Here is a 15,856-nt window from a genome sequence, read left to right as displayed (position 1 = left end):
GAATACAATGAAAGAATTGAAAAATGCAATAGAGAGCATCAGCATCAGAAAGGTCAAGGAAAAGAAAAAAATCCATGAGATAGTGTAGAAGACAAGAACTTTGAAATTATCCAGTCAGAGGAGAACAAAGAAAAAAGACTGAAGAAAGCTTATGTGATCTATGGGATATCATCAAAAGAACCACTTTGTGAATTATTGGAGTGCCAGAAAAACAAAGAGAGGGAGAAGGGAGCAAAAAGCTTGTTTAAAGAAATAATGGCTGAGAACTTCCCAAATCTGGAAAGAGATTTGGGTATCCTAGTTCATGAAGCTCAGAGGTCACCAAACCAAATCAACTTAAAGAGATCCTTTCCAAGGTACATTAAAATACAGCTGTAAAAAATCAAAGACAAAGAGGAAATCTTAAAAGCAGCAAGATAAAAGAAGCCTGTAACTTAAAGTCAACCCCTTATAAGGCTATTAGCAGGTTTCTCAGCAGAAACCTTACAGACCAGGAGAGAGTGGGGTAATATATGTAAAGTGCTGAAAGAAAAAAAAAAAAAAAGCAACTACAACCAAGAATACTCTATCCAGTGATATTATCCTTCAGAAATGAAGGAGAGATTAAAAGGCTTTCCCAGACAAACAAAAGATGAGGGAATTCATTGCCACTAGAAATACCTTAACAAGAAGTGATAAAAGGAGCAGCAAGAGAAAAACAACTTGTAATGTACAAGGGAAACCCCATAAGGCTATCAGCAGATATTTCAGCAGAAACCTTACAAGCCAGAAGGGAATGACATGACACATTCAAAGAACTAAAAGGAAAAAAATCTTCCAACCAAGAATTCTCTACACAGCAAAGTTATCATTAAGAATTGAAGGAGAGATTAAGAGCTTCCCATATAAGCAAAAGTTGATGGAGTTCACCACTAAACCAGCCTCACATGAAATGTTAAAGGGATTTCTTTAAGCTGAAAGGAAATGGCACTAATTAGTAATAAGAAAACACATGAAAGAAAAAATCTCACTCACAATATTAATATACAATATTAATTATACATAATTATTATATATAATAAAAGTAGTGGAGCAATCACTTATAAAGCAAGCATGAAGGTTAAAAGATAAAAGTAATAATGTTAACTAAAATTACAATAATTAGTTAAGGGACACACAAAATTAAAAAATGTAAAATTTGTCAACAATAGTATAAAATGGGGAGGGGGAAGTAAAAAGCTAAAGCTTTGTAATATGTTCAAATTTAATTTGCTCCCAACTTAAAACAGACTGCTATTTACATAGGATGTTATATGTGAACCTCACAGTAACGACAAGGAAAAAACTCATAGTAAATACACAAAAGAAAATGAGAAAGGAGTCTAAGCATTACACCATAAAAATGCAAGGGAAGAGAGGAAGAGAAGGAGAAAGGAACTACAGAAAATTCAGAAAACAATAAATAAGATGACATTAATAAATCCTATCAATAATTACTTTAATGTAGACTTAAATATAAGACATGACACCATAAAACTCCTACAAGAGAACATCGGCAAAACATTCTCTGACAAGCCATACCAATGTTTCCTTAGGTCAGTCTCCCAAAGCAATAGAAATAAAAGCAAAAATAAGCAAATGAGACCTAATCAAACTTACAAGCTTTTGTACAGCAAACATAAATAAAATGAAAAGACAGCCTATGGGATGGGAGAAAATATTTGCAAACGATGTGACAAACAAGGGCTTAATTTCCAAAATACACAAACAGCTCATACAACTCAACAACAACAAAACAAACAACCCAGTCGAAAAATGGGCAGAAGACCTAAATAAACATTTCTCCAAAGAAGACATGCAGATGGCCAACAGGCACAAGAAAAGATGCTCAACATCACTAATTATTAGAGAAATGTAAATCAAAACTACAATGAGATACCACGTCACACTTGTCAGAATGGCCGTCAGTTAAAAGTCTACAAATAATAAATGCTTTAGAGGGGGTAGAGAAAAGGGAACCCTCCTACACTTTTGGTGGGAATATAAGTTGGTGCAGCCACTATGGAAAACAGTATGGACGGTCCTAATAAAACTAAAAATAGAGTTGCTATATGATCCAGCCATCCCACTCCTAAGCATATATCCAGACAAAACTATAATTCAGAAAGATACAGGCAACGCTATGTTCATAGCAGCACTAATCACAATAGCTAAGATGTGGAAACAACTGAAATGTCCATTGACATATGGATGGATAAAGAAGATATATAGTACTTCCAGTACTATACTAGAATACTACTCAGCCATCAAAAAGAGTGGAATAATGCCATTTGCAGCAACATGGATGGACCTAAAGGTTATCAAACTAAGTGAAGTAAGTCAGATTGAGAAAGACAAATACCATATGATATCACTTAACATGTAGAATCTAAAATATTACACAAATGAAATTATCTATGAAACATAAACAGACTCACAGACATAGAGAACAAACTTGTGGTTGCCAAGGGGGAGAGGAGGTGAGGGAGAGATGGAGTGAGAGTTTTGGATTATCAGATGCAAACTAGTATGTATAGAGTGAATAAAAAACAAGGTCTTACTGTATAGCACAGGGAACTATATTAAATATACTGTGACAAGTCATAATGAAAAAGAATATAAAAAATAATATGTGTGTGTGTGTGTAACAGAATCACTTTGCTGTACAGCAGAAATGAACACATTGTAAATTAACTATACTTCAATTAAAAAAAGAAAATATGATAAGCCTGAAAAAAATTGACCATTTAAAAAAGAATATTTTAAAAGAATTTTTTTGGATTATTCAAGAATAATTTTAAGAAGTCTTAAAGTAATAGCTATTAAACAAATATTAATAAACAGTGCCTTGACAAAAAAAATTAATGTAAATGGATTAAATTCTCCAATCAAAAGGCATAGAGTGACTGGATGGATAAAAAACAAGACCCAACCCAACTATATGCTGCCTGTAAGAGATTTACTTCAGCTTTAAGAACGAATATGCTCAAAGTGAAGGGAGAGATCACATATAGGCCACAAAACAAGTGTTAGCAAATTTAAGAATAAAATTATACCAAGTATCTTTTCCAGTCACAGTGGTAAGAAACTAGAAATCAATAACAGAAGGAAAGCTTGCAAATTCACAAACGTGAAAATTAAGCAACACACACCTGAACAGCCAATGGATCAAATAAGAAATCAAAAGAGAAATTTAAAAATATCTTGAGACAGACAAAAATGGAAACACAGCAGAGCAAAATTTATGGGATGCATCAAAACAGTTCTAAGAGGGAGGTTTATAGCAATAAATGCCTATGTAAGAAACAAAACAGTTCTCAAATAAACAACTTAACTTTACACCCCAAGGAACTAGAAAAACCAGAACAAACTAAGCCCAAAATTAGCAGAAGAAAGGAAACAACAAAGATCAGAGCAGAAATAATAGAAATAGAGATCAGAAAAAACAATAGAAAAGGTAAGTGAAACTATGAACTGTTTTTTTTTTAAAAAAATAGACAAAATTGGCAATTTAGCTAGGCTAATTAAGAATTAAGGGCTTCCCTGGTGGCACAGTGGTTGAGAGTCCGCCTGCCGATGCAGGGGACACGGGTTCGTGCCCTGTTCTGGGAAGATCCCACATGCTGCGGAGCAGCTAGGCCCGTGAGCCGTGGCTGCTGAGCCTGCATGTCTGGAGCCTGTGCTCCGCAACGGGAGAGGCCACAACAGTGAGAGGCCCGCGTAACACAAAAAAAAAGAAAAAAAAAAAAAAGGAATTAAGAAAAAAGAGAGAAGACTCCAAAAAATAAATAAATCAGAAACAAAAGAGGACACATTACAAATGATACCACAGAAATACAAAGGATCATAAGAGATTACTATGAGCAAATTATACACCAGCAAATTGGACAACCTAGAAGAAGTGGATAAATTCCTAGAAATACATCCTGAGACTGAATCATGAAGAAATAGAAAATCTGAACAGACCAATAAGAAGTAAGGAGATTGAATCAGTAATCAAAAACCTCCCAACAAAGAAAAGCTCCCCCCAAAACCAGATGGTTTCACTAGTGACTTTTACCAAACATTTAAAGAATTAATACCAGTTCTTCTCAAGCTCTTCCAAAAAATTGAAGAGAAGGGAATACTTCAAAACTCATTTTAAGAGGCCAGCATTACCCTGATACAAAAGCCAGATTAGGACACTATAAGAAAAGAAAATCACAAGCCAATATCCCTGATGAATAAAGTTGCAAAAATTCTCAACAAAATACTAGCAAGTTGAATTCAATAGCGCATTAAAAGGATCATACACCATGATCATGTGGGATTTATCCCTGGGATGCAAGGATGGTTCAACATATGGAAATCAATAAATGTGATATACCACATTAATAGAATGAAAGATAAAAATCATATGATCATCTCAATAGATGCAGAAGAAACATTTGACAAAATACAGTGTTCTTTCACGATAAACACTCAACAAATTTGGTATAGAATAAACATCCCTCAATATAATAAAGGCTATATATGGCAAACCCATAACTAACAGCATACTCTATGGTGAAAAGTTGAAAGCTTTTCCTCTAAGATTGGGAACGAGACAAGGGTGCCCACTCTCACCACTCCTATTCAATATAACACTGGAAGCCCTAGTCAGAGCAATCAAGCAAGAAAAAGAAATAAAAACCATACAAATCAGAGAGGAAGAAATAAAATTGCATTTGTTTGCAAGTGATGTGATTTTATATATATAGACTCTTTATATATATAGACTCTACCAAAACACTGTTAGAATTAATCAACAAATACATTAAAGTTTCAGGATACAAAATCAACATGTAAAAGTCAGTTGTGATTCTATACACTAAAAATAAACTATCTGAAAAACAAAGAAAACAATCTCATTCACAATAACATCAAAACCAATAAAATAATTAGGAATAAATTCAACCAGGGAAATGAAAGATCTGTACACTGGAAACTAAAAGACCATGATGAAAGAAATTGAAGAAGACATGCATAAATGGAAAGACATTCCAAGATCATGGATTGGAAGAATTAATATTTTAAAAATATCCATACTATCCAAAACCATCTATAGATTCAATGTAATCTCTATAAAAATTCCAATGTCATTTTCCACAGAAATAGAGAAAACCATCCTAAAATTTGCATGGAAACACAAAAGACCTTGAATACTCAAAGCATTTCTGAGAAAGTACAAAGAGGGAGGCCTCACAAGGCCTGATTTCAAACCACACTGCAAAGCTGTAGTAATCAAAGCAGTATGGTACTGGCATAAAAACAGGCACATAGATTAGTGGAACAGAATTAAGAGCCCAGAAGTAAACTCTCTCATATACAGTCAACTAATATTTGACAAAAGAGCCAAGAATACTGAATGTGAAAGAATAGTCTCTTCAATAAATGGTGCTGAGAAAACTGGAAAACCACATGCAAAAGCATGAAATTGGACCCCTATCTTACACCACTCACAAAATTAACTTGAAATGGATTAAAGACTTAAACCTGAAACTGTAAAACCCCTAGAAGAAAGCATAGGGGGATTAAACCTGAAACCATAAAACCCCTGGAAGAAAACATAGGGGGATTTTTTGGATATGACACCAAAAGCACAAGTAACAAAAGCAAGAATTAATAAGAGGTACTACATCAAACTAAAAAGCTTCTGCATAGCAAAAGAAACCATTAACAAAATGAGAAGGCAACCCACAGAATGGGAGAAAATAATTGCAAATCATGTATCTGATAAAGGCTTAATTTACAAAATATATAAGAACTCATACAATTCAATAGCAAAAAAAAAAAAAAAACCCCAAAAAAATCTGATTAAAAAATGGGCAGAGGAACTTTAGAAAATTCTCCTCCAAGAAGACATAGAAATGGTCAACAAATACATGAAAAGATGGTCAATATCACTAGTCATCATGGAAATGCAAAACCACATTGAGAAATCACCTCACACCTGATAAAAAGGCTACCATCAAAAAGACAACAGATTACAAATACTGGTGGGAATGTGAAGAAAAAAGAACCCTTGTGCACTCTATGTGGGGATGTAAGTTGGTACAGCCACTATGGAAAATAGTATGGAACTTCCTCAAAAAAATTGAAAATAGAGCTACCACATGATTCAGTAATTCCAATTCTGGGTATATATCCAAAGGTGAAACCAGAATCTTAAGGAGATATCTGCATTCCCATGTTCACTGCAGCATTATTCACAATAGCCAGGATATAGAAACAACCTAAGTGTTCATCAATGGATGAATGGATAAAGAAGTTGTGACACACACACACTGGAATATTACTCAGCCATGAAGAAAAGGAAATTCTGACATTGATAACAGCATGGCTAGACCTTAAGGTTTGTAGGTTAAGTGAAATAAGTCAGACAGAGAAAGTCAAATACTATATAATATCACTCATATATGGAATTCAAAAAGTCAAACTCAGAAACAGAGTAGAATGGTGGTTACTGGGTCTGGGGGATGGGGGAAATGGGGAGATGTTTGTCAAAGGGTACAAACTGTAAGTTATAAGACGAATAAGTTTTGGGGATCTAATGTACAAGATGGTGATTATAGTTAACTGTATTATATTCTATACCTGAAACTTGCTAAGAGAGTAAGTCCTAAATATTCCCACCACAAAAAGGACATGATAATTATGTGAGGTGACAGAGGTATCAGCTAATGTTACAGTGGTAATCCTTTTTACAACATGTAAGTTTATCAAATCAACATGTACATCTTAAATTTATGCAATGTTATTTGTCAATTATATCTCAATGAAGCTGGAAAAATGACAGTTCATCCATTTAATGGAATATTACCTAGCCATGGAAAACTAATTTAGATATATATTTGTTTGGATGAAAAAATTTCATGATGTATTGTTAAGGTACAAAGCAGATTTTACATATATTTTATATTTAATATAGAGTAGTTGTGGAATTCTTTGGGTAATTAGGGCATAATTTTATCCTGATTATCTATAGTTTTATTTTCCTACTGAAAACTTAGATTTAAAAGATTTAATTAGCATTAAACACATATATTTAAAATCATCTCCCATGTGATATCCTTATTTCCTTTTATCCAAGTAAGATACATTTGTATGTATATGTATATGTAGAAGTAAAATATTGTTTTTGAGTAAAGTTCTCTAATGTCTTGGTATTTAAATTAAGGGAGAGGCTTTTTAAAGTAAATGTCAATTTATGTCACTTCTCTGCTCAAAACCCTCCAAAGGCTTTACATGTTACTCTGAGTAAAAGCCACATAGCATTGAAATGGCCCACGAGGTCCAACCTGAGGCGACCCTCCATTGCTTGTTTGACTTGTTCTCTTGGTACTTTCCCCTAGCTCACTCTGCTCCAGCCACACTGACCTTCCTGCCCCATTCTTCGTAGCGCTCCTTGTCCTCCTTGCTCTGGTCTAGTTTTTTCTATTGGTCAATGTGGTATTACTTAAGTGGAGGATGCAATGGTGATCATCATTTTTAAAGCACACCAAATTCTATGTGTTGTTTGGTTGACAGTAAATATTGATTAACTTCAAATTTTGTTACATTAAATATGTATTCTTAGTTTATGGGGAGGCAGAGGAAAAATAGAAATAGAGTATATTTATTCCCAGCTATTAGAGGAGAATAACAGAAAGAAGGCAGGGGGAATCAGTTAATCCAAAAGAAGACAAGGGAGAAAAAAGGAACATAGAAAAAGAAGGTTAAGAAAAATAAAAGCACAAAGTAAGAAATAAGTCCGAATATATATGTTTTCAATAAATATGTGTGTTTTCAATAGAAATAAATTAGCTAAATGCTCTAGTTAAAAGCAAACATTGTCAGACTGGATAACACACACACACATGACCCTGAGAGCATAAGGATACCAAAAGGTTGAAAGTAAAAGTGTAGGAAAAGATAAGGAAATATGTATGAAATGAAAGCTGGTGTAGCCATACTAATATTGGACAAAATAAACTTTAAGTTTAAACAGTAGAAAAATAGATTAGCATATAATTAATTTTAAAAGGTTTAATTTATCATTCCAAGCTTAAATGTACCTAGTAACAACTTTATGTATATAAAGCAAAAATGAGTAGAACTGGAAATAGAAACTGACGTACTGTATTTACCATGTATCTACCATTTATCAAATTTGTAAATATCACCTATTACCATGGAAAATTTTAATAATCCTCTCAGTAATTTACAGATTAAGCCAGCAAAAAAAGAAAAATCCAGTGAAGATATAGAGTATTTAATTACACAGTTAAAAAGCTAAATCTAATGGACATATTTAGAAAATGGAGCCTTGGTGTATATACATTCTTCTCAAGCTCATGAATCATTCATAAAACCTGACTATACTCTGGGCCATAGAGCAAGAATTCAAGGAATCAATATCATATAGATAACGGTTTTTGACCTCAAGTCAATTATGTTAGAAATCAATAAGACAATGAAACAATAAGATAACCAAATAAACCCCCTACATTTGGAAATTTTAAAAACTTTCTAATGTTCACTGGTCAAAAATATATCATATTGGAAATGAGAAAATTTTGATCTGTAATAAAAGAGAACTTGTGGGAAACTTATAACCTTAAGTAATTGTACTATAAAGCAAGAAATTTAAAAATTATTGACCTATTCAGGTCAGTTTGAAAATTAGAAAACACAGGAGAATAAATATAAAGTAAGAGGAAGAAAGCAATAAAGATAAGAAAGAAATTAATAAAATTAAAAATAAGATACAATAAAGAGAATCAAGAAGTCAAAAATTGACTCTTTGAAGTACTAGTAAAATTATCAAAAAGACATCAAGATTTATATCAAAAGTGGATGAATTCCTAGAAAAATGTTTACCCTAACTGACTGACTTAAGAAGTTTAAAAATCTGAATTGACATATAACCAGTGAAGAAATTGAATCAGTAGTTATATATCTTTCTACAAAGAAAGCATCAGGCCAGAGTGTTTTATCTTTTGAGATCTAGTAAAAGGAAGACATAATTCCAATTTTAAAAAGTTATTTCACATGCTAATTCATTTTACAAGGATGGTACAATTTTATTTTAAATTAATTAATTTATTTTTGGCTGCATTGTGTCTTCGTTGCTGCATGCAGGCTTTCTCTAGTTGCGGCAAGCAGGGGCTGCTCTTCATTGCAGTGCGTGGTTTTCTCATTGTGGTGGCTTCTCTTGTTGCGGAGCATGGGATCTAGGTGTGCGAGCTTCAGTAGTTGTGGCTCATGGGCTCAGTAGTTGTGGAGCACAGGCTTAGTTGCTCCACAGCATGTGGGATCTTCCCAGACCAGGGATCGAACCTGTGTCCCCTGCATTGGCAGGTGGATTCTTAACCACTGTGCCACTAGGGAAGCCTGGATAGTACAATCTTGATGTCAAAAACCAAAGACTAGGAGAAAGGAAAATTGCAGACTAATTTTATTCATTAAAAATGGATATAAAAATTCTAAACAGGGCTTCCCTGGTGGCACAGTAGTTGAGAGTACGCCTGCTGATGCAGGGGACACGGGTTTGTGCCCCGGCCTGGGAAGATCCCACATGCCGCGGAGCAACTAGGCCCGTGAGCCATGGCTGCTGAGCCTGCGCGTCTGGAGCCTGTGCTCCGCAACGGGAGAGGCCACAACAGTGAGAGGTCTGCATACCGCAAAATAAATAAATAAATAAAATTCTAAACAGACTCATAAACCCAGTAGTGTATTAAAAAGTATAATATGTAGATTCTTCAGTGTTATATTTAAATATCTTTCACCATACTATGGATTAAAATATCAATATTAACCCATAAAGGAAAAGATCAATCATAATGCTTGTATTAAAATTAAGATCTGCTTGTCAAAATATATCTTTAAACACAAGATTCAACTTGAGAGAAGAAATTTGCAACATGTGTAACTGACAAAGAAATGTTGCCTAAAATATACTAATTCCTTTCAAAAGATGGATAAGAGAAAGGAAAGAAGTAGAACAGGAAAATGGGCCAGTGACATGAGCAGATGTTGCCAAGAAGAAGAAACAGAAAAAACCAAAAAATTATGAAAAGATGCTCAACTCCAAGTAATCAGGGAAATGCAAATAGAACCACAATGAGGTACAATGAAGTACTGTTTTGTATCCATTATAGTGGCAAAAATAAAATGTATAATACGAAGAATTGCTGAGGATATGGTTAAAGAGAAATTCTTATGTACTGATGACTGAAATATAAATTGGTACAAAATCTTGGAAAATACTTTGACATTATCTGGTAATGTTGAATATGTGTAAATCTACAACACAACAATTACACTCCTACCTTTATACCTAGGAGGAACTCTTGTGCCTGTGGACCAGGAGACATGTACAGGAATATTCACAGCTGCATTATTTATGATAGCCCCGATCTGGAAGCAATGCAAAGTTTCAATGGCAGGAAATTAGACAAACAAATTGTGGCAAATTCATATTGTGGAATACTATACTGCAGTGGAAAATGAATGAAATACAGCCACTCAGTCAACACACACAAAACAGAAAGTGAAAGAACAAGTTGGAGAGGACTAGGTGCAGTATGAATTTGTTTAAAAATATAAAAAAACAGGCAAAATTAAGCAATATACTTTTAGAGTAATGAAGATAGGTGATGAAATATCAAGAAAAGTAAGATAAAATCAGGATTGAGGGGAGAGATGAGGTGGGGGCAGGGCTGTCTGTAGCACAACTCCACGGGGCACCCTTCCCACTTCATTCTATCTGAATGATGATCCCTGGAGTTGTGAAACAGAGTGACCCTTTGGGAGGAGAATACAGAAGATTTAAGATCAGTGGTAAGGTTCAGCTTCTTCAGCTGGGTGGTTGGTTATAATGTATATCCTTTTGTATGTAAAAGAAAATTAATAAAGTAGGAAAATAAGTGTAAGAAACCCACGATAGAGAATGTGTTCTTGTTCCAGCTTCACCTCTAACATAAAACTATGTCATCTTTGGCAAGTCACTTAGCCTCACTGAGCCTCAATTTTCTCATTTTAATAAATGGTTATAACAAATCCAGGCCTACCTATTTTATAGGATTGTGTGAGGATCAAGTGTACTTGAAAGCATTTAATATGTTATTAATAAAATGAAATATTCACATGCAACACAATTTTTCTACATATGAACTCAAAAGGTTTACCTTTCCAAACTAATATTCAAAATCCACATGATGAAAGGTGAGAATGTTCAGCTTAACCATTCAACTCTTCTGCCAGTTGAAATGTTCTGTACAGTTATTAGCCAAAGACTGTATAAAGCTGTAGCAGCCGTGGTGTAGCTGGCCTTGGAGGGAACACTGGCCTCAGAAATGGAAAGCTTGGTTTTGAATCCTGGCTTTGTCATTTACGAATTCTGAGAGGTTGGCAATTCACTTCTCACTCCTGCCCATAGGTTTCTTATCTGTAAAATGGTGGTTTTTATTGGCATTGTCTTAACAGGGAATTGCAATATGTTAAGAGACAGCAAGGCTCTCCTTCATTCTTTGTATCCACATTGGCTTCATGGACAGCAGTGGCAGCAGCAGCAGAGTTGCCTGGCCCAGGTCATTCAAACTACTGATGGCTTTTCATTGTGGTGAACAACACACCCAGCTGATTGTTTTCTTCTGTATTGGTTTCTTTTGTGAAAAGGCCATTGCCCATCTGCAGGCACCTACCTATTCTGCCTTTTAATTTTTGACTTGTTTGTGGACCATTTTTGAGGTAGCAAATACATCTTATGAGAAGATGCCACTTTGTCTTTTGCTCTTCTGTTTCTCATGCTCCCTACTCAGCAGTATACAGTCCAACCAAGGTGATTCTAATTCTTTTGATTGTAATCATGCAATATACATGCTGCATAATGCAGCAACCAGGACTGGGCAAAGTTACTGAGACGTGGGATCCTTGTTCCAACTTTATGAGAGCTCTTACGGGTTAAGAGTTAGCATCAGTAGATTGCATTATTTTGATGACTAAAATCCAGAGATAATTTTTAAAACTTAGGCTTCTTATTTTGAGATAATTGAAGATTCAGATGCAGTTGTAAGAAATAGTACAGAGAGAAGCTATGTATCCTTTACCCAGTTTTTCCTAATGGTAACATCTTGCAAAACTATAGTATAATATTACAAGTAATCCACAAATCTTATTATTCAGATTTACTTTCACTTGCACATGTGCTTATATTTGACTTTACATAATTTATTGTCACATGTGCAGATTTGTGTATCCACGCCAGAGATAAAAATTAAAAAAAAAAAAGAAGTTCCATTGTCACAAGAATCTCGTGTTGCCCTTTTAGAACAATTACCTTCCCCATTCCTAATCTTTGGCAACTAAAAAATCTGTTCTCCATTTCTAAAATTTTGTCATTTCAAGAATGTTATATAAATTGGATCATACACTACATGATCTTTGGGTATTAGCTTTTTTTTTCTCAGCATAATTCCTTGGAGATTCGTCCATTATTTTGTGTATTCATAGTTCATTCCTTTTCATTGCTGAGTAGTATTCCATGGTATGAATATTTAAACATTAACCTATTGAAAGACATTTGGGGGTTTTCAGTTTTTGGCTTTTGCAAACAAAGCTGCTATAAATATCCATGTACAGTATTTTCTATGAACATAAGTTTTCATTTCTCTGTGATAAATTCCCAAGGGTACAACTGCTGTGTCATATGGTTGCATGTCTGGTTTTATAAGAAACTGCTAAACTGCTTTCCAGAGTGTTTGTACCATTTTACATTCCTTCCAACAATGTAGGAATGATCCAGTTTCTATGAATCCTGTCAGCATTTAGTGTTGTCATTACTTTTTTGTTTCTCCAACCTGATCGGTATGTAGTACTATCTTATTGTGGTTATAATTTGCATTTTCTTAGTGCTTAATGATGTCGAACATCTTCTCATGTGCTTATTATCCATCTGCATAACTTCTTCTTCTTTTCATGTCTTTTGCCCATTTTCTAATGGTATTTTTTTTATATCATTGAGTTTTGAGAGTTCTTCACATATTCTAGATACTAGTCCTTTGTCAGATATATGGTTTGCAAATACTTTCTCCCAGCCTGTGGCTTGTCATTTCATCCTCTTCACATGGTTTATCAATTTATCCTTTTATGGATTGTGCTTTTGGTGTCAAGTCTAAAAACTCCTCGACTCACCTAGATCATTAAAAATTTTCTCCTACATTTTTATATTCCAGAGTTTCATAGTTTTACATTTAAGTGTGTGATCCATTTTAAGTTAATTTTTGTGGAAGTTGTGAGGTTAGGTCTAAGTTCATTTTTTTGCATATGGATGTCCAATTGCTTCAGCATGGTTTGTTTAAAAGGCAATCTTTCCTCCATTGAATTAATGTTGCACCTTTGTCAAAATCATCTCTGCATAGTTGTGTGGGTTTATTTCTGGATTCTCTACCCTCTCCCATTGATTTATGTACCTATCTCTCTGCCAATACCACATTGTTTTTATTACCATAGTTATATAGTAAACTTTACTATTGGGTACAGTGATCCCTCCCACTTTATTATTGTTTTCAAGATGATTTTAGCTGGTCTAGGCTCTGTGCCTTTCCATATAAATTGTAGAATAAGCTTGTCTATGTGTATAAAAAACCTTGCTGGGATTTCAGTAGGATTTAGATTACACCTGCAGATCAATTTGGGGAGAATTGACATCTCTACTATGTTGAGTTTTCTAATACACAGACACAGTCTATCTCTCCATTTATTTAGGTCTTTAATTTCTTAAAGGTAATTTTATTAACCGTGCTGGATGAATTCTCAGAGAACCTCACACTGGTTATAATTAAAATGTAAAAGTACAATTTTGGTGCAACCTCATAGTATATTGAGATAAAATGTGACTATAAACATATCCTTTGGGCAATGGAATTGATAAAAGCAGTTTGCAAGCCAGTTTCCATGTTTGTGGCATATGGTGGTCCATAGCAGTGACGGACTGCTTTTCACTAGTAGAAATATGATGTAACACTTATTTTTTCATTTCTAGTTTTATGCACTCTTTTGTACATTTACTGAATGATTAATTGATATGGATCAAGAGTCAAGAGTGAACGTCTGAAAGAATACACTGTAGGCGTTGTGGCAGTGCTTTATGCTTCCTGCCACCACAACTTTCCATAGGCAGAGCTCTCATCCTGCATTTGCCAGTGTGCTTCTGTATATCCCCAATGAGACTGTAAACCCCAAGAAGATACCAACACATTTCCAGCGCCTAGCACAGACTCGGCACATAGTAGATGTTCATTACTTTTTTTTTTTGCGATATACGGGCCTCTCACTGTTGTGGCCTCTCCCGTTGCGGAGCACAGGCTCCGGACGCGCAGGCTCAGCGGCCATGGCTCACGGGCCCAGCCGCTCCATGGCATGTGGGATCTTCCCGGACCAGGGCACGAACCCGTGTCCCCTGCATCGGCAGGCGGACTCTCAACCACTGCGCCACCAGGGAAGCCCCATTAAATATTTTTAAGATATCTAGCAAATCACACTATTTGGGGATTTATACTTGGTTCTTTTTCTCTTTGTGTGCTGGATTAGGCTTAGTTGAGTTCTCTTGTGCTATTTGAAACCACCTCTATCCCTCATTTCATAGAATATCACACACTTTTGGTTTATTCCCTACCCTTTGACCCTTTCTTTTACTAGCCTTTTATTATGAGTATTCTTTTAACTCTATACTTTGAGCTACTGGATTTTTTTTCTCTTTCACACTGTAGGGAATATCCCTCATCAGTCTGTCTGCTTGGTATCTTTACCTTTGAAAAATGACCCCTCTCCCATACCAAAAGATTACAGTGGTGGTTTCTAATCTGATTACACCTGAATCAGATCAGAAAAACTCATCTTTTTGAGCATAGTGATTGGTCCGGGTATGGACACATTGTCAGAGCAGAACTAATGAGAGTTCATTTGGGATTTTCATATGGATGCTGGGGGAGGGAAGGTCACTTTTAAAAATCTGGGATTGTAAACTGAGATTTAGTCATTTAAAAGATACTTATTGAGTTCCTACCCTGTGCCGAGAACTGTTTGTGGACTCTGAATGCCATAAGCCAGCAGCTGTCCTCAGTCATGGATGCTGCACCAGCGAGAGGAGAGGGCTTACCTGGGAATGAAGCTGACACAAGGAAAAGCAGCTCGAAGACCTAGAAAAGGAGAACAGCCCTTGTGATCTTTCTTGAGCGTGTGGATCCAGGTGTGGCTGATGATTATGTTGGATTTCTAGTTAATAAGGAGCCATACAATTAAAAAATTCACTAAGTGTTATCATTGAGTAAAACACATGCCACAGCTCCTAATCATTTCACGATCTGAATCTTCATTTTTGTCTGCTAGTCCTTAATTTTATTTCTAGATGACTACTGTATACTGCCACTTGAATATGCCAATGATCTCTGAAATAAAACATATCCAAAAGTAAACTCATTATTATAATTTACCAGAATATAAGCTCCATTAGGGCAGGGACTTTGTTTTGCTCACTGTTATGCCTCAGGGTCTATAAGAGTGCCTGGCACATAATAGGCACTCAAAAAATATTGTTGAACAAGAAATTAAATCCAGACCCCTCAAAACTCTCAGATTACGATACATTTCCAATTATCTTTAGTGAGTACTTTTCTTTACGTTAACAGTCCTCAATGAGGTTGAAATGTGGTGGTTTGGAGAGTGAGTTTATTAAAATCAGTCAGGGAACTCTTGTCAGTTGAGAACTGCTGCTTCTTAGAGTTATACATGACATTAAAAAATTAAATAAAATCAAGCTTTGCATGAAAAAACTCAC

The sequence above is a fragment of the Monodon monoceros genome, unplaced genomic scaffold (genome assembly GCF_005190385.1).
Source record: "Monodon monoceros isolate NGI ecotype Baffin Bay Population unplaced genomic scaffold, NGI_Narwhal_1 Super_Scaffold_20, whole genome shotgun sequence".
In the NCBI taxonomy this organism is placed as follows: domain Eukaryota; kingdom Metazoa; phylum Chordata; class Mammalia; order Artiodactyla; family Monodontidae; genus Monodon; species Monodon monoceros.
The sequence above is the reverse complement of the archived record's forward strand: the minus strand, read 5'-3'. Positions refer to the sequence as shown.